We start from the raw sequence: 20,384 nt of genomic DNA, 5'->3' as shown, positions 1-20,384 counted from the left end.
GAGTTCTATTTTTCAGTCTTAACTTATTGTTCATAGGAATTAGACATTCACCTAATAATTTTTAATAATAACATAGGAAGATTCATAATAAATTTTAGATTTTATTAAGTTGTACACAATATTTATTCATATACAAATTAGAAGTTTTCGTTAAGCTATTTTTCAAAAATGTTTTTAAAAATAAAGTATCAATTTATAGTGATGACGTTATTTGTGTGGTTGATAGATCTGACTACTTTTAAACATTAGTTATAAAATTGATAAATTTAACTTATTTGAAACTCGTGTTTATACTTTGTTTTAAACCGATTAGAATAACTAGTTGATATTTTCAGAGTTCAAAATAAAACCATTATAGTTTATAGACTTACAATATAACTATAAATAAACATCTATAATTAAGATTAAAAGTGTTTTGTCGACATGAGTTTTGTTGATACCTACCTTAGCTTTTAAGCAACTAGAAAACTTGTACTTCTAAAGAGACCAACTATTTATTCCCATTTTTTTTGTTTTGAATTGTGTTGAAAAGTGTTTTGAATTGTATCTAATGTTTAAGTAGTTTTAGTATTATAACTTTGGTTTTGTTTAAGTTCTTTACACCTTTTAAGAAGCTGTAGAAAATAAAATAATACTTTTTACTAACTATATTATGCTTATTTTTTAAATATATATGAAATAACATCTTTTAGGTGTACTTTTTAAAGATTTGCTTATTTTTGCAGACTGGTAAGAGAAAAAAAAGTATCATAATACTTACTGTTTTAATATAGAATCTTATCTTAGGTTTTAGTAACATACTATATTTTTGCTAAAATAAAGCATTTTAGTTTGTAAAACGATTTTATATTAAGCAATTATTGAATACTAACTTGTCCTTTTAAACTTCGCCTTGAAACAGCTTTTAAACTTTAAAAGTAATCTTTAAAAGATATAATAAAACTGTTCAAGTTTTAAAAGTGTTTATTTTTTTTTATTCTACTACTTCTAATTTACTTGTTAAATAAATTAAGCAAAAAATTTTTGATATAAACTTAAAGTTTAAAAATTATAATTTAACAATCCAACAACATTTCTGTATTTACTTTCTAGCAGACACGTCTCAATGAACGTAAAAAATGGCAAAAGTTTATTCAAGTATAAAAGAAAACTAAAAGATTCATGAAGTTATAAATTGCAAATATTTCTCATTTTTCTTTTAATTATAATTTTGAAGTTTTATTTTATTAAACTCACTAAGTTTGCAATAGTATTTTATTGTACGATAATTTTTTATTCATGTTAAAGTATTAATTTTGTTAACTCTCTGAGTTTATAGTATAAATTTACGTTTAAAATAAATTATTTTATTGAATAATTATTTAATAACCAATCTTTATTTGTTTAAACTGATTACTAACATAAGTTGATTTAAAATCTTAAATGTATTTATACCTCTAAAAGAATTAAGATTGTCTAACGACTTCAATATTCAGTCCCTGGTATTTGATCAAATAGCATTTTTGTTTACACGAATGTTAAACACAAAATGGACTTTGTTTACATTGTAACAATAAACTTTGTATTTAGAAAACAACATTACTAATATACAAAGAATATGAAGCTCTTCTATTTGGTTATTTATATGGACTTTGATTGATCCTTTGCATTACCTTCTGGAACTTAAGTATGTTTTTGTTATTGAAAATATTGTTTAAATTAATAAGAAAACATTCAAGTCAATGTATGTAGAAGTTTTTATATCTTTTCTTTCAGTTTAAATAGCTTAAACAATTTTTTATCACTCAAAGAGTTAATATGGTAATATGTCATGTAGAACTGACTATTAAAGTTTTTATTCACTATTTGTAGTAGATAAAGTAGTATATAACATTTTATCTAATTGGTAAACACTGGCTTTTGAGTTTTAAAATGTGTCCTCACTTTTTTGTTTTAAATCATGATTTCTGAAAAATCCTTGTGTTCATTTTTAAATATCAAGTCACTTAAGGTGTTTTTAACAGGAATACCAAACAGTCAGCATACCCAAGGTAACTAATTGTTTTTTTAAACTTAAGCTGATATAGACTAACTCAAATATGATCTTTAAGAAACTCAGTCCAAGCAGAGATAGTTTAATTTTTGTTAAAACTCAGACTATTTTTCTATGAAGTTATTTAAAACATTTAAAGTATATAACATATCTAATTTTCTTTATTTTATGATAATTACAGAGCTGCAAAAAAACTTTATAAACCTAAAGCTTGACAATTTAAAAAACATGCTGGATTTTTACAACTTTTACATGTAAAGTAATGAAATTTTGACTCCACACTAAAAGTACATTATATAGATATTATTATCATTATATATTTTTTATATTTAAAAACATATTTAGAGTAGCTTTACTGTATCTATATCAATGTTATGCTATTTATAACATCCTTTTTAAAATTAAATTAGTTATATATTAAAAATACATCTAAAATCTTGAACTTGTGAAAATCTCACAGGAACTTCTCAGAACCAATTGAAAACCCAGTAATTAATTGCTGGTCAATAAAATTATTCATTTTCATTGTTAAGTTTATTTAATCTTGTATATAATTGTTAAAAAAATAAATGTAATAATAAAATGTAGTCTTTTTAAAAAATACTAATTACTAATTTTTATTAATTAAGTGTAAATGTATAGCTAAAGAAAAAAAATATCAAGGCACACTGGTTAGTCAATATTAAGTTTTATAATATTTTGTTTCCTTTCTTTTCAGTTAAGTAAGTATCTAAATTTAATTTTTTTAACAATCAAATTCTTAATATCAGTTATGGATAAATGTGTTTCTGGTAATTTTTGATTAAAGTGGATTAAGTATAAGTTACTTTTATTAAATTTTTGATATAGCAGGTTAGATCAAGGTTCAAAAGATAAGACAAGTGTTTTTTACAACAATTTGAATTTAAGTTTTATCATGATTATTCTTTTTAATTAAAATTAGTTATAGAGACTTTGAAACAAAATCTTTAGAATATATTAAAATATATTTAAATGGTTAAATGTAACTGATTTAGTTTATCTCTCCATATGGTACCAATTAAAATCTTCCTAAATTTATTACATACATATCAAAAGTAGTTTTAAATTCTAAGATGTAAACCAACTGTTATTTTTTAGATTGAATATAATAACCAAGCTGAAAAGAAACTTTTTACTTATGACTTAGTAGCTCAGCAGTTTTTCTATGATAAAAGCAACCTGAAAATACAAATTAAGATTTAACCTTTTGTTCAAAAACATTTAAATATTTAAATACTTAAATGAAAATTTTGTAGACTTTTTTCAAAGGTACAAAAGTTTTTTAAATTTTGCATATATTCTAAAAGTATTGATAATGTAAATTAGGTAGTAGCCTTGTATAAAGATTGCAGTAAAAACGCAATAAATCATAATTCAAAGTTTTAATAATAGTTGTAATAAGTTCAGTAAGCAATATTGAGCTTTAATGGAACTTTATTAGTAATTAAATTTATTTAATCTCAAAGAAGTTTGATTTAATACTTTATGGTATTAAAATTTTTAAATACAAACCTATCACAACTATGAACTCCGTCATTATAAAAATAAAGTAAATAAATCCAGTTTCAGGTTGAATTGATTACCACTATTTTATAAATAAATATTTACTTATTACTGGGGTTACCACAAACTCATGGTATTCAAAATAATAAAATCTTAGAATGAATAAGGACAACTCTGGATAACTCAGGACAGATTGAATTAAAAAAAAATCAAAAATATTTTTCTAGTTTTTAAAATTCTAAGACCATTGTTTTGTAGATTTTGGGTGTGATTAAATTTACTTATTTTCAACATTTATTTTTATAACCATTTCTGTTAAAGAGTTTGATTTTTTGAAGCTAATAAAGTATTTCATATTGGTTAGTCTATTTAAAAAAATATTCAACATGACTTAAGACAGTTTAAGGTCATTAAAGATAGTTTTTTATCACTCAGGACAACTTTTTGAATCAATGAGTGGCAACGCTTATTTTTAGTCAAAATGTAAACTATGTTTGTTTCATAATTATTTACCCTTTATAATAGTTAATAAAAATGGTAAAAAGTGTATTTATTTTATTGTTTATAGAGCCATAGAGTTTACTATTGTTAAATACGACCTTTTTTCAATATTGTTTAATAACTACCATTTAAAGTTTACTGAAAAATTTATAAGTTTCCAAAGAAAAACTTTAGGTATAACAAACAAAGCTCATCTTTAAATTATTAATATTTTAATTTTATTTTTCATAGAAGAAAGTTTAGTTAAACAATGCTTACTAATAAACTTCAGTATAGCAGAACATAAAGTTATGAAAGTATCAAAATTGTCATTGTATAAAAAGCTTAAAGAATTGTAGTTGCTGACTACAATTCTTTTGTAGTTTTAAATTTTTGTTTGTTTTAAATTGTTATTCTGTTCTTAGATTATCCTAACTTTTTTTAAAAATATTTCTAACAAAATAACTTTTGTCCATCATCTTTTAGTTATTGTAGACTGAAATCTTTAACCTCAATATTTGGAATCAAAATGTTGACATAATACTTGTCAGTTTAGTAGAAACAAACTGTTTTTATTAAAAGAAAATTAACTGATTAATCACACAATAAATCTAACTTTTTTTTACATTAATAAAAAGCAACCAGTTATTTTTTAGCACTATAACAAAGTTAAAATGTCATTTGTGTTAAATTTCTTGTCAGTTGATTAATTTATATAAACTTTTACAACTGTTAATTACTAGTTGTTCAAACATACAATTGATAACTAGATCAACCCTTATTTCTTTAATTGAGATGTTTCATTCTTTATACGATTGCAATAAATTTAATAAGTTTATGCATTGTTATTATTTAAGAGGAATAATTTTTTAATGATCAATAGACAGTTTATAAATAAAATGTATTTTGAAGAAAAAGCTTAAACTATTTTGAAAGTTTATAATTAGTACACAATTTTATGATATAAACACCAATAACATTCTAATATAAATACTCTTTTACTTAGGACATGGATAAACAACCATTTAGTACAAACATGTAAAGCTTACTGAATAAGCTCTTTAAAAGATACATTTCCAACATGTCATTACTGGTGCTCAAGGAGGCTTTATAAAATGGTTTGTTATAAAATTTTGATGAAAATAGACACAAAAAACTGACAGTAAACTATTTTATACATAAAGTTTCCTTGTCTATAGATGGTAGGTTTTATTCAAAATACAATATTTATCTTTTTAGCATTAAATTATAATACTTACCTAAACCAAGCCAGGCACTTTTAAAAACAGTTATTTTTTATGATTCTTAATACTTTTTATTTGTTGTATTTAATTATTTTGTGTATAAATAACTGTATTATGTTGTATAGTATATCAAGTAGTTAAGCAACTAAAATTTAAATACAATCATTTAACTAAAAAGTTTATACTGTTACTTTTTGCTTGTTTTTTAGGAACATAAAACTGTTTGACTCAACAAGATTTAATCACAAAAAGTAAAATTTTATTATTATACACATAAAAATAAAAGAATATTTTTATTTCTAAATGAAATAACTACTTATTTATTTTGTTTATTTATAATTTTACCGTTTAATGATGAGCGATCTGTTTAGTTAATAACTAATAATAAAATACTGTCAAACATTTTAATAACTCTACAGTCTGCCTAGCTAATAAAAGCACCAAAAACCCTTTATTTAAAGGGTTTAAAAAAATGTTTAATCTCATTACACATAATTAGATATTAAAAAAATTAAATAAATTGTAGTTTTTACATCCTAAAAAATTAAAGCAGTTGTTTTAAAGTTTTTAAAATACACACATGAAACATATAACATATCTAGAAAAAAAAATCTGATTATTTATAATGCTCATACACTGTTTTTTTTACAGTATAATTCACATTTAACGTTTTGTGACGTACTGGTTTTTTTGAACATAATTTAGTCCAAAACGTACAATTCCTATACTTTTCTTTTATCAGGTTGACCAGTAGTAGCACCTTTGGATATTGACATACCCGTAAGAATCTTGGAGCTTTTCGAGTGGAAAACTGAAACAGTTCGTGGAAAACCAACACAATCCATGAATCGTTAGTCATTGCTCAAGGGATTTGCAGACTGAAAAGGTATGTTTTGAAATTTATATTAAGTTTAACCAAAAAATTTTACAATAAATGTTTTTTAAATACATGAAAAGCATGCCTTATATTGATTGAAGTTCATATATGTTATGATGGAATTTAATAATATATATGTTATATTAGAAAGCTTTATAAAAGCAATATGATACTATGGAAATGAAAAACCGAGTCATAACTGCAATTAATTTTTTATTATATTAAAGTGTAGATCTACAATAATATACGAACTGACACTTTAATGGTAATATTCTAAATTAAACCGCTTCAAGTTAAATTTAAAGTTTTTAAAAAAATTTAACTATTATTGAATTAAACTATTTAAACAAACTGAAATAAAAAAACACCTTGCTTATGTTAAATGTTGCAAACTAAAAGAAGCCCTTTATTAAATTTGACTTGAATGTTTAAACAGTGCAGTGTTTAATAAATTTTTATAGATGTGATGTAATAATTATGCTGCATAGCTTAAGGAAAAACTAATTTGACTCATTTTCGTATGAACTGTAGGGATTAAATTGCATTTTGAATTTGCATAAGGCACAATATTACAAAAATATGCTCATTTGTGAATTATGATGTCATAAAACATGAAAAGTTGTTAAAATTCTTTTAAAAATATGCATATCAATATAAAAATCCATTCAGAAATATTTTAAGTGCCATGTAAACATCAAAAATGGATAGTATGAGATTTTTGTGGGTCAATTAATTTATACAGCAATCATCTCCAAAGTACTCTTTACCATTACAAAATGTTTTCTTTTATACTAAAACAAAACTTCATGCATTAATAAGAGCTGACTTCAAAAGAAAAAAACTGTATAAGTTTGTGTGTATACTAATAGCATTTATTTACAAAAAAAATATAGAATAACTAATTGAATGTTATTATGTAATTTATAAGAAAGCTTCTTTAATTTTATAGAGCCTATTATAGTTTTTATTAGATTTATTAGTAGTAAGTAAATTACAGTTTTTTTTTCATTCTGACTGAAATACAAGACTCATTTGTTTTATATAATATTGTTTGTATTTATTTTTACGTAATTTTGAACTATGCAAAAAATAAAATTTGGATAGGAAAATTTTTGTTTCCGGACTTTGAAAAGTCGAATTTTTGACGTTTTCGTTGCTTGAAAAAAGTAAAAACTGCTTACAATAGAAACACTTATTATTAGGTCTGAAACACAGTGAGTTCCTAGGTGACCTGCGACACAAAAAAAAGTAAAAATTAAAGTCGTACACACGCCTGAAGAGGTGTGGCTGGCGACTAAAAAAAAGTAAAAACGAAACGGTCGTAGGACACTTACCGGAATTCAGTGTGACGGGCTTTAAAAAAAAAGTAAAACCGACCCTGGCCTCCGCCCTTTACCTAGATTAACCGTTTCAGGCTTTAAAAAAAGTAAAAATATTTCATTGAAAGTAGGGCGAAAGTAGCAATTTTACGTATTTTCAGCGCAAACATCGTATTTTAACAAAAAAGTGCAAAAATATAATGGGGTGCAGCGCGAATCGACGGTCCAACAAACGGTGCCGGGAAAATTTTAGGGGGGAGGGGCGCGGGAAAACCCGTTTTCGGGGTCCCGTGGGAGTGCGAAAACACTGGTTTTGGTCCGGTAGAGGTCATTTTTGGTACCAAATTTGGGTGGGAAAATTTTTGTTTTCGGACTTTGAAAATTTGAAATTTTGGTGTTTTTCGTTGATTAAAAAAAGTAAAAATCGCTTACAGTAGAAACATTTTGGCGTTTTCGGTTTGAAAAAAAAAGTAAAAATTATTAGGTCTGAAACACAGTGAGTTCCGAGGTGACCTGCGACACAAAAAAAAGTAAAAATTAAAGTCGTACACACGCCTGAAGAGGTGTGGCGGGCGAATAAAAAAAAAGTAAAAACGAAACGGTCGTAGGACACTTACCGGAATTCAGTGTGACGGGCTTTAAAAAAAAAGTAAAACCGACCCTGGCCTCCGCCCTTTACCTAGATTAACCGTTTCAGGCTTTAAAAAAAGTAAAAATATTTCATCGAAAGTAGGGCGAAAGTAGCAATTTTACGTATTTTCAGCGCAAACATCGTATTTTAACAAAAAAGTGCAAAAATATAATGAGGTGCAGCGCGAATCGACGGTCCAACAAACGGTGCCGGGAAAATTTTAGGGGGGAGGGGCGCGGGAAAACCCGTTTTCGGGGTCCCGTGGGAGTGCGAAAACACTGGTTTTGGTCCGGTAGAGGTCATTTTTGGTACCAAATTTGGGTGGGAAAATTTTTGTTTTCGGACTTTGAAAATTTGAAATTTTGGTGTTTTTCGTTGATTAAAAAAAGTAAAAATCGCTTACAGTAGAAACATTTTGGCGTTTTCGGTTTGAAAAAAAAAGTAAAAATTATTAGGTCTGAAACACAGTGAGTTCCGAGGTGACCTGCGACACAAAAAAAAGTAAAAATTAAAGTCGTACACACGCCTGAAGAGGTGTGGCGGGCGAATAAAAAAAAAGTAAAAACGAAACGGTCGTAGGACACTTACCGGAATTCAGTGTGACGGGCTTTAAAAAAAAAGTAAAACCGACCCTGGCCTCCGCCCTTTACCTAGATTAACCGTTTCAGGCTTTAAAAAAAGTAAAAATATTTCATTGAAAGTAGGGCGAAAGTAGCAATTTTACGTATTTTCAGCGCAAACATCGTATTTTAACAAAAAAGTGCAAAAATATAATGGGGTGCAGCGCGAATCGACGGTCCAACAAACGGTGCCGGGAAAATTTTAGGGGGGAGGGGCGCGGGAAAACCCGTTTTCGGGGTCCCGTGGGAGTGCGAAAACACTGGTTTTGGTCCGGTAGAGGTCATTTTTGGTACCAAATTTGGGTGGGAAAATTTTTGTTTTCGGACTTTGAAAATTTGAAATTTTGGTGTTTTTCGTTGATTAAAAAAAGTAAAAATCGCTTACAGTAGAAACATTTTGGCGTTTTCGATTTGAAAAAAAAAGTAAAAATTATTAGGTCTGAAACACAGTGAGTTCCGAGGTGACCTGCGACACAAAAAAAAGTAAAAATTAAAGTCGTACACACGCCTGAAGAGGTGTGGCTGGCGACTAAAAAAAAGTAAAAACGAAACGGTCGTAGGACACTTACCGGAATTCAGTGTGACGGGCTTTAAAAAAAAAGTAAAACCGACCCTGGCCTCCGCCCTTTACCTAGATTAACCGTTTCAGGCTTTAAAAAAAGTAAAAATATTTCATCGAAAGTAGGGCGAAAGTAGCAATTTTACGTATTTTCAGCGCAAACATCGTATTTTAACAAAAAAGTGCAAAAATATAATGAGGTGCAGCGCGAATCGACGGTCCAACAAACGGTGCCGGGAAAATTTTAGGGGGGAGGGGCGCGGGAAAACCCGTTTTCGGGGTCCCGTGGGAGTGCGGAAACACTGGTTTTGGTCCGGTAGAGGTCATTTTTGGTACCAAATTTGGGTGGGAAAATTTTTGTTTTCGGACTTTGAAAATTTGAAATTTTGGTGTTTTTCGTTGATTAAAAAAAGTAAAAATCGCTTACAGTAGAAACATTTTGGCGTTTTCGGTTTGAAAAAAAAAGTAAAAATTATTAGGTCTGAAACACAGTGAGTTCCGAGGTGACCTGCGACACAAAAAAAAGTAAAAATTAAAGTCGTTGTGCTGGTAAACCAGCAGTTGTGGGTTCGATCCCCATGACAGCCACTTAAGTGTCAATACACTTTGTATCATGCCCTTGATTAAGCCCATACTGGGTGGTAATAACATATCACCGAGTTTGCCTTAATCACGAGTAAGGTAGCAAAACATCTTCAATTCGACACATTTTTTTTGTTCAGTTTTGTTAGAATTAAACATGTATATTAGAAAACTCAAACTATTAACATTGTTCAAAATTATAAGTTATAAACAAAGAGAAAAATAATTACACTTAATTGTTGTATATCTTATCCAAAACTTTGATTTAGCTTTTGTAAGAATCAGATAGTAATACATAAAAGTACGTAAAGTTACTAATTAAATTTAAATATATAATTTTAGATAAATATAGACTTTTTTTTGGTACCATAATTAGTTAAATATATCGAGACATCAGTATACAGCTACGGCTATATAAAATAATCTTTAAAAAAATTTGTAAAAATAGTTTTTTGAAAGAAGATACTTTTAACATTTTAAAATTAATGCTTGTTAAGATAAATTATGATTTTAACAATTTAATTAGTTTGATTTTTAAATAAAAACCAAAAAATATATTTTTATACTGACAAAAGTTTAGATAATATTAAATTTATACTTTTCTGTTTCATTTATTCCTAACAGTTTCTGTAGATAATTTTAAAAGTATAAGTTTTACTGATTGTTGAAAAATTTTTTAAATTTTAAAGTTGTAAAATAAATAGTGTTATCTGAATGACGAAAATGTAGTTTAACACCTATGGCCTATTGACCATGGTGATGAGCTTTATATGATGACTAACAAACTATTTAAGTACAAGTCAGTAAGATTTTAGAATTTAAGTTACTTTATAAAAAAATAAATAAAAAACATTTTATTATTTTTCTTTTGCTTTTATAAATTATGTTAGTTGTTTATTGTAACAATAAAGAAATACCCTCATAAAAAGAAAAACACTAAAGATTATTTAAATGGAGTTTTTATTCTGTTTTCAGAAATAAATAAGGCATTTAAACTTTCTCATAAATTTAACAGTCAAAGCATAAAAGATTAAATCATTCAAAAATAATTTTGTTAAAAACAAACTTAAAACTAAAACTTAAAACAAAATAGATTTCTTTTGTTAGATGAACTATTGTATTTCATCATTTATTCAACCAAAAGCTTGTAGTCTAATAATCCAGGTGATATCATTAGTTTTTTTTTTTTCTTAATAATTAGTTTCTGCATCATTAAAAAATAAATTTCTAAATTTAAGGCTGGTTTTAAAGTTTAAAAAGCTGCTGATATTTCAGATAAAGTTGACCAAGTAGAAACAGAACATTTTATGTGCAAATAAACTGATCAAACTTTAAAATAGTGTATTAAATATTAAAACTTTTTACTTGAAAGTTATTGACGTTTTAATTACTTGGAAATGAAATACTAATAAAAATGAAAATTTTTAGCTTTTGTAACTAATTGATTTTAGTTAATTCCGGTCTTAGTTAGTTTTAATTCACTCGAAGCATTTTTATATATACTAATTTTTCTGTTTTTAAAATTTGCACTTATTTAATTTCTATACTGTAAAAATATTCCATGGTCATCTATTATTGCTTATTTAGTTGTATTTTTGAACAGTTCTTATTCTAAAAAAAATGTTTTTAGTAAACTGGCAGTACTTCAAAAACAACAACTTTGACATAACACAGATACTATTAAAAAGTTAAACAATTTATAGTAATTTTATTAAATAGTAATTAGATTAATAGTTTTCAGTTTTTGTTAAAAAAAGGTTAGATAAGACATCTGCTAAGACTTTCTATCGATATTTATTTAGATAGATACATATATATATATATATATATAATAGTTGTACTATATAGTTGTTTCAATTTTTCCTTCTTGTTATGTTAGATTTTAACTTATACTTAGTTTTCAAAAATAAATGCTACTCTAGTTTATTCTTAATTTGTCTGTACTATAAACTTTCTCTATTTAGTAATGTTTTTAAAATTTAGTATCTCTAAAGTAGTATTTAAAAAGTAAACATCAGGTTTTGTTTGTTTTTATAAGCTGTAATATACTGTGTTTTCAGTTTTTGGATGATACATTTTTAATCTTCTAATGTACACAATATTCACAAAACTTTTTCTTTTAAGTGCATGCTAACATATATACTGTACACTTAAACTATACTTGTTATTTTGTGACATACATGAACTTTAGCTTAAAATTTTCTCCCCTGGCTCAGTTCTTTCTTAATAGTATAAGCTACTGAGTTTATAAGCTCATTTAGGTGTTGGTTCATAAGTGGCAGCTTAGCTTTGTCAGTTAGGTCGTTGTGCTAGTAAACCAGCAGTTGTGGGTTCGATCCCCATTACAGTCACTAAAGTGTCAATACACTTTGTATCATGCCCTTGATTAAGCCCATACTGGGTGGTAATAACATATCACCGAGTGTGGTTTAATCAGTGGTAAGGTAGCAAAACATCTTCAATTCGACACATTTTTTGTTTTTGTTTGTTTTATTCAAAGCAATAAAAGTAGAAATACTCATGAGTATGACCGGTAAGAATGTTGTTACGGGCATCACTTCTTCTAAATTTTTTAAGCTGATTTCAATCTTTAGAAAAATTTATAAAAAAAATTGTTTTAAGTAGTTTTTAACTAACTTCTTTGCGTATGTATTTATAAGTTTTAACTAATCATCTGGCTTTTATCAAAATTTGCTGGAAATAGTTACATATTTAAATTTCCTGAATAAATAAAAAGTATATACTGTTTATTGAAATTTTTCTCCTATTAACGATTTTAGCTGGCTACATATATCAACAGATTGAAATGTAAATATATTTATGAAAAACTTAACATCATAAATAATAACACTAGTTTTTTCTTAAAATAAGCAGTTTTTATGTTTGTTGATATAATTTTGTTGTAGTTTTTTTAGATTATAACAAGTAAGTATTTTTATTGTTAATAGTATTTAATTTTTTTAAAGCAAAATGAATTTCTTTTTTAGAATAAGTTATTTCCTTCTATTTGCTATAAATTTAAAACTATTTAAAAATACTAATTTAATTCCATATTATCAAAAAAAAAACTAATGTCTTTATTATGATGCGAAAAGGAATTTTGATAAATAAGGCTTATCAAACATGTTATGAACATTGATATTTTACCTCCTTATTAACTTAGATTAAGCATAACTAAATATTAAATACAAGTAAACAACATTTTGGCAAGGTTAAAGTGGTAATCATAACTATACTAAAGTTTATAAACTTAAACAATTAAAGTTGCTCCAATTTCTCAAGAAAAATCTAAAAAAAATTTAATATTCAATTTAGAAATAAATTAATTAGCAATTTCAATAATGTTTTGTTTATTGAAAAACAAAAATAAAAGAGCTTAACATATTTTTCCCTAGGACTTGGTGCACGAAAAAACCGAATCTAACTTAATAAGTTCAATGTAGTTATTTTAGGTTTATAGTTTTTTAGTGGTCACATATATTGCTACTTTTATTATTTTTTAAAAACTGATTAACTTTTGATTAGCTTTTTTTACAATTTATCAAATAACTTTGACCTAGTTCACTTTTTTCCTCTGTTTTAAATGACAATGTTGACAAGTACCAGGTCATCGATAAACTTGGCCGGGACAGATTTTTTACCACAAGTTCTTTAACTTTTTGCCACTCGTTATTTTGTAGATCTTCTGAGACGAGATTTTAAAAAATAATCAGTTTCTTTGTTATTGAAAACGTTTTGCATTATTTTTTATCATGATGACAATGCTAAATAAAATTATGTTTATTTTTTCGAGTTTGGTTTAATTGGTCGGTGCTAAAGCCCATAGAAAAAATGAGAATTTAGACTTTTTTTAGTTCTCGCATCATGTCCCAAATGATACATATATCAAGATTTTTTTAATTCTTTCACTTAACAATCAACTTGATTGGTGAGTTAATTTGTTTAGATATAAGCCATTTACAGTATTTTAGCTTTTAGTCAGGGTCTTGTTGGTAAGTCAAAAAAACATCTAAGTCGCCTACTAACAAAGATGATTTCGTTAAACCTTCATCCTGAAAATAACATTATAATACGGATTGCCGCCAAAACTTCAAACCTCAAAACCACTCAAGCGAAACTTTGATCGAGAAGCAACCGGAACGTACTGCTTCAACCGAAACAGAAGCTGATGTTTTTCCGATTCACTTCGCCACGCTCAAACCACTTGGCACCCCGTTGGTTCCGTGCAGTATCATAAATTAAGCAAAACTTCAAAGTAGCTTAAAAATAAACTCGATCAACCGAAAAAACCGATGACAAAAACGAAAAGTGCACTTTGTGTCAAACTTGGCGCATAAAATTTCTTCTCACCTTCAACTTTGTTCTTCCAAGCTCGAACTCGCGGCGAACCTTTAAAGCTGAAAATGTTCTAACAAAGCACAAAAAAAAAAACATTTCAATTCGCTTGTTCGCCCAGCATGTGCCTCGCACAGTCCAGGGACTTCCCCTCTAATATAACAAAATTTTAAATCCTTATTTATTGCATAAAGTAAAAAAAAACAGACACTTTTTGTTTCACGGTTTATTGCTACTGTATGGGTATCTCGCACAGTCTCGGTACTTCCCCATATTTAAAACTTTAAATCCTTATTTATTGCATTAACTGAAAAAAACAGACACTTTTTATTTCAGGTTTATTGTCACTTTATGGGTATCTCGCACAGCCTGGGTACTTCCCCTATAATATGATAAAACTTTAAACCATTATTTATTGCATTAACTAAAAAAAACAGACACTTTTTATTTAACGGTTTATTGTCACTTTATGGGTATCTCGCACAGCCTGGGTACTTCCCCACGTTTAAAACCTTAAAAACTTGTTTATTGCATTAACTAAAAAAAAAACAGACAATTTTTATTTTCACGGTTTATTGTCACTTTATGGGTATCTCGCACAGCCTGGATACTTCCCCACGTTTAAAACCTTAAAAACTTATTTATTGCATTAACTAAAAAAAACAGACATTTTTTATTTCAAGGTTTATTGCTACTGTATGGGTATCTCGCACAGCCCACGTACTTCCCCATATTTAAAACTTTAAACACTTATTTATTGCATTAACTTAAAAAAAAACAGACAATTTTTATTTCACGGTTTATTGTCACTTCATGGGTATCTCGCACACTCCAGGTACTTTTCCATGTTTAAAACTTTAAATAAACACTTATTTATTGCATTAACTGAAAAAAACAGACAATTTTTATTTCACGGTTTATTGTCACTTTATGGGTATCTCGCACAGCCTGGTTACTTCCCCACATTTAAAACTTTAAACACTTATTTATTTCATTAACTAAAAAAAAACAGACACTTTTTATTTTCACGGTTTATTGTCACTTTATGGGTATCTCGCACAGCCTGGGTACTTCCCCATATTTAAAACTTTAAACACTTATTTATTGCATTAACTTAAAAAAACAGACACTTTTTATTTTCACGGTTTATTGTCACTTTATGGGTATCTCGCACAGCCCGGTCAGCCTTCCGAGCTTGTCGTTGCTGCCGTCGCACTGAAGGTCGTCCATGACCGGCAGCGGGGAACTATCGAATATCGCCACGATCACGCAGTCCTGCTGGTGCTTGTTGTGCTGGTGAAAAATAGTTGTTCAATTTGTTTTGTTAGTTTCGCAACAAAGTTAACGCTTTTTGTACTCGCAGTCCCCAACAAACAAGCTAACAGTGTGTCGTGCGCAAAGCTCCGTTTTGAGCGATTTACCATTTAAGCTTTTAGGTTACATGACAACTCAAATTCGGCCTATTAAAATTCTGACAACTTGAATTCTTAAAGAAAAATTTTGATACTTTTTCTCAAAAAGTAATACAAAGTTGAAAAAAATGAAACATACATATGTAGATCTTATTAAAATCTACAAGCCAGTTTTTCTTTTTGGCAAAATTTAAAACATGTTTAAGATATTTAGAAATTACTAAAATCAACTTTGTGTTTTAATTTATTAAAGCCGTATCTCAAAAAATACTTGAAGCTTTGGTGAAAACAAAATGTTTGTAAACATTTGCAGGAACTACAAATGTACTTTTAATATTTGACAAATATTCATTGTATTTTTTTGTTGCGGCCCTTTCAATTTTTTTTTAATTTAAATAGTCGGAATTTGAGCAGCCGTGCACTCAAACTTTTGAAAGGCGAAAACCGGCGCGGATTATTTTGTAATTTTTATCCAAACAATGTTTACTCACCGGACCTTTTCCCGCGTTGTTCGGCTCGCCCGGACCCCACTTCCACAAGTTTCCGGTCCTGAAAAAAAAAGGTCAATTTATCACATAAATTTCAAAAAATTCTACGCTATTCACGTTGAAATTGTCAGGTGAACCCGTCACTTTTCGGAATTTTCAGTTCGAAACATGAAAATAAAGTTCTGAAAACAACCGCGTTGCTTCAAACCGGCAGTTACTGAAACCAGAGCGGCTCCGCTGGAACGGGGCGGCCGCCCTGCGCAAAACTAAAAGCGTTCGTGCGAGAAATTTGGACAGCCGCAAACAAAATTGAAGCCGTCAGCTCGATTTTTCATCGGTTTGTAGGATTTTTTTGATTGTGGAACATCAAAAAAGGAACACATCGTGAAAAATGATTTTTATTTTCTTCCTGGCACCAGGAGAAGTTTCATTAATTTTTAAGGAAATCAAAAAAAAAACATAAGTTTAAAGCAATATGATTTGTTTCAAACTTTGCTTAAAAATTTGTAAACCAATCCTGGTAGCAGGAAGAGGTAAAAGGCAATCGCTTTTGAAGCAATAGTCGTTGATGTGACCATTTTATCGTTATAAACAAAAAAAAAAACTGAAACCATCCCCTTTAATTTGAAAACGGCTGAAATTAAGCAGCACATTTCAATAAGAATAATATTATTGTTACGAAAGTAAGTTTGACCGGTATATTTTTATATCAAGAAAACTGTTAAGGGAACGACATCTCTCCTCCGACTTCCCCTCACTTTCAGAACGTCACGTTCCTTTTCAAGCGATAACCACTGACGCGTGACCGTTTAATCGCAACAAATTAACAGTTTCTAATAAAAGGTGGTACGGCCCACTAAAAGCGTGAGCCTCACTTTTGCAGCTGTTTTTTAAAACTTTTCAATCAGCTCTGTTTCATGACACTGCAGCAAATATTCAAAAAGCGATCATCTTTACACCTTGCAGTGTTGACCGAGCGTTGAAACTCTTCTTTATCTAAAAATCTGCTTAGAAGTTTCAAGTGTGCTATTTTACTTCACAGAAATCAACAAAACTATTAATTAATACTCATCACCATTGCCAGATGTACTCTAAGCGCTCGGTCGGTAAACTTTTGTGAGCAGCAATTAAAATAAGGACGAAAACAAATCGCAAAGAACAACTGGCGTGCGACGAGGATAATTTGAGAAATTTGAATATTGTTAAGTCAAACGAACCTGTAAGACCAAAACACCGCGTCGTTGCTTACCAGGTTGAAAGATCCCTCGTATATCCTGTCGTGAATTCCGATCCAAAATTGTTTACCTTTGGTGAAGTCCTTGATCATTCTGTTATTATTTTTACTGTTTTACAACTGAAAACTCTAATTTTTTAAGGTTTTGTTTGAACCTAAAACTTTTACATACAATGTTGATTATAATGTTTTTAAAGTTGCAAAAAAAAATCAACACATGCGCCGGACAACGTTGAGTCGCAAACTCGTCAATCAAAATACCAAGTAGTTATGTACAAACGCAACTTACTTGTGGTAGAGCTGACCTTCCGCTCTCAAGTTCGTTTCTATGAGTTGCCCACCCCTGTGTATGCAATAATTTCTGGCTGTATTCTGGTCTGTTCTAGTTGGAGTAAACTCGAACCGGTACTTGGCTGTTTTTGTAAGTTTTTCAAGTGAATACCAGACCGATTCAACAAGCATTTAGTCAAATGACAGCACAGTCTGTCATTTTTAAAACAGCGACTCGAAAAGCGCAAAATGCGTTGTTAGCGCAAAAGTGCGCACATGAGAAACGCGCACTTGAGCCGTTAGTAAAAATATCAAGTTACTACGAAGTCAATTAGTCTTAAATATTTACTTAAAGGTTACGCAGCCGCATTTAATCGTTATGCCCACGTTGATGAACGTTAGTTTGCTTGTGATTCAACAAAAAAAAAAGCTTTAAATACTTTGCGAGCCGCAGGGCTTGGTTTATTTAAAAAGAATTTTTGCATGTTTGCTATTTTAATTCAAAAAGCACGGATTTAATTCACAAGCGAAGAATGTAAACTGGGATGCGCTGCTTGTCGCACAAGGAACATTGAAAATGGTTTTTAAATATTTCGACACTTTTGCGCTGACTTAGACTGAATGAAGAGCAAATAACAGCTGATTCAAAACGAGCTTATACCCCTCGTTTTAATTTTTATCGTTGAATAATAATTTTACAAAAGCATTAAATTTAAAATCACGTCACTCATTTTTGCGCTGCTATTTAAAGTAAACCAAGAACAACTAATAGTTGGCTCGGAACAAATTTAAATCGCAAACTTTGGGGCGGCAACTTGCGCGTTTTCGCCGTAGATTTCACTTAAAAATCAAACAAAAAAAATTCCAACTAAAATAACCCAACGATAAAAAAACAAACGAAAAAAATCAGAGTGAAGCGAACTGCAAATAAAACAAACGAACGCGTGAAACATCTCGGCCTCAGCTTTTCGCAGTACGCCCACTTGTTGGGGACGTCCTTCCTGTTGAACAAGACGTACTCCTGCTTTCCCTTGTGCCACACCAGCTCCAGGTGCATGAGCGCGTCGAACGAGTCTGGCGACCACCTGCGGAAAAAAAAAACACGTGGAAAACGTAAAGAACTGGCAGTTGTGTCCGACATTGCGGTTTCAAACGGTCGTTTGTGTTAAAAATAGAGCCCAACTGTATGTTTTTATCATAAAGTTTTTAAGTCGTAATGTATTTGTAATATACAAAAATAAAAGCATGAAGTAACATGTTTACATTCATTTTCTTAACAAGCTTTGAGCAAGATAAAAGTAAAATTATTCGAACGTAAACTGATCTATTCGAAAAATTCAAGTTAAAAAAATTAATTTTATCTGTATGAAGTTTCGTTTAGTAGTTTTAATTTCAACAAAACTTTAGTAGTTTTTTTTTTGTTAGACAAACACCCTCGCTAACCTGAAAGCGATATCGTCGCCCCTGAACTGGCTCTTGTCGCTGAAAGTTTTTATGCTCGCCGTGCCCCCTAACATGTACTTGTACGCGCCTCTGCCCTTATTTAACCATTCGTTCCATATTCCCGTCCAGGCGCCGTAAGGCGACTTCGCCATCTGATACCTTATCCGGCTGCGCGTTGAAAAGTCGATAAAAGAAGTAAGAGTAGATCCAAACACAAACTTTTTATTTGTTTCATAGAGATTAATCATGTTTTAACAAACACTTTTACATAGATCTGTTAAAGTCTTTTGTAAGAAAACTTCAACCTTGATTTGAAACGGGTAAAATGACCCGTGTTTTAAATTGTTTTTTGAACTGAATCACCAGTAAAAATTACAAAACTTTAAAATATTAACGCTGAGAAACAAGTGCTCTATATAAAATTCAGATAACAAGATTTAAGCGGAGGCGGGGTCGCGGAGGGTTAAAAGGTTTGTTTCTTTGGAAGTTTTTCTTAGGCGCGCGGAAGGTCGAAAACCGGCAACCTAGAGCGTGACGTCATGCAAAGTGACGTCATGCAAGGCGACGTGAGCAGCCGCGTCACGCTTCGTTGTTCAGTTGTAATACTTTTTTGAGTTTTATTTATTTCGTGCATGTTAAAACGCTCAGCTCCAACCCGCGATCAATTTCATCAACCGGACAAATTCAAGAACCGCCTATGCCGAGTGCGAGGCAAGGGATAGGGGTAATAAGGGAAGTAAAAATAAAATTGATAAAACAAAATTGGTTGTATAAATAAAAAGTTGGCGCGGATGGCAATTTTGCGGGTCCGAATTAATTGCAGGTGGGAAATGTATGTACACCTATTAAAACAATTAACTCCCTATGACGTCATCACGCGTCGCCTCTCGGAACTTAAGCATGCTGACATACTTGGAGTTTAAGTTTTTTTTACAAGTACACTTTTATAATTAATATCTATACAACGGCTAATTAAACATGTTACAGTTGCATTAAAATACAAACCGCAAGGCTAAAGTACATCTAACACATTTATGTTTTTGCAGTTTTGTAAACCTATAACAATAACTTTAACTAACTTTTACTTTTTGCATTGTTTTTAACTTGAAAAAAAACTCTACAAAGCACAACTTTGACAACTAAAATGCTGCTTTCAGACGAGCTTTTTCGGCCAGGTACACGAACTTACAAACCACTCACTTGTGGTAGCCCCTGTTCTTGAACTTCAACGTGTTCTGCAGCAGGGTCCCGTCGAACGTGTCCACGCACCAGTCGTACGCCTCCTCGAAACTGCTGAAGAGCTTGGTGGACTTTTTGAGCTCGAAGCAGTCTGA

Source organism: Thalia democratica, chromosome 1 (genome assembly GCF_965202585.1).
Source record: "Thalia democratica chromosome 1, ktThaDemo2.hap1.1, whole genome shotgun sequence".
Taxonomy (NCBI): Eukaryota; Metazoa; Chordata; class Thaliacea; order Salpida; family Salpidae; genus Thalia; species Thalia democratica.
This window is presented reverse-complemented; position numbering follows the sequence as displayed.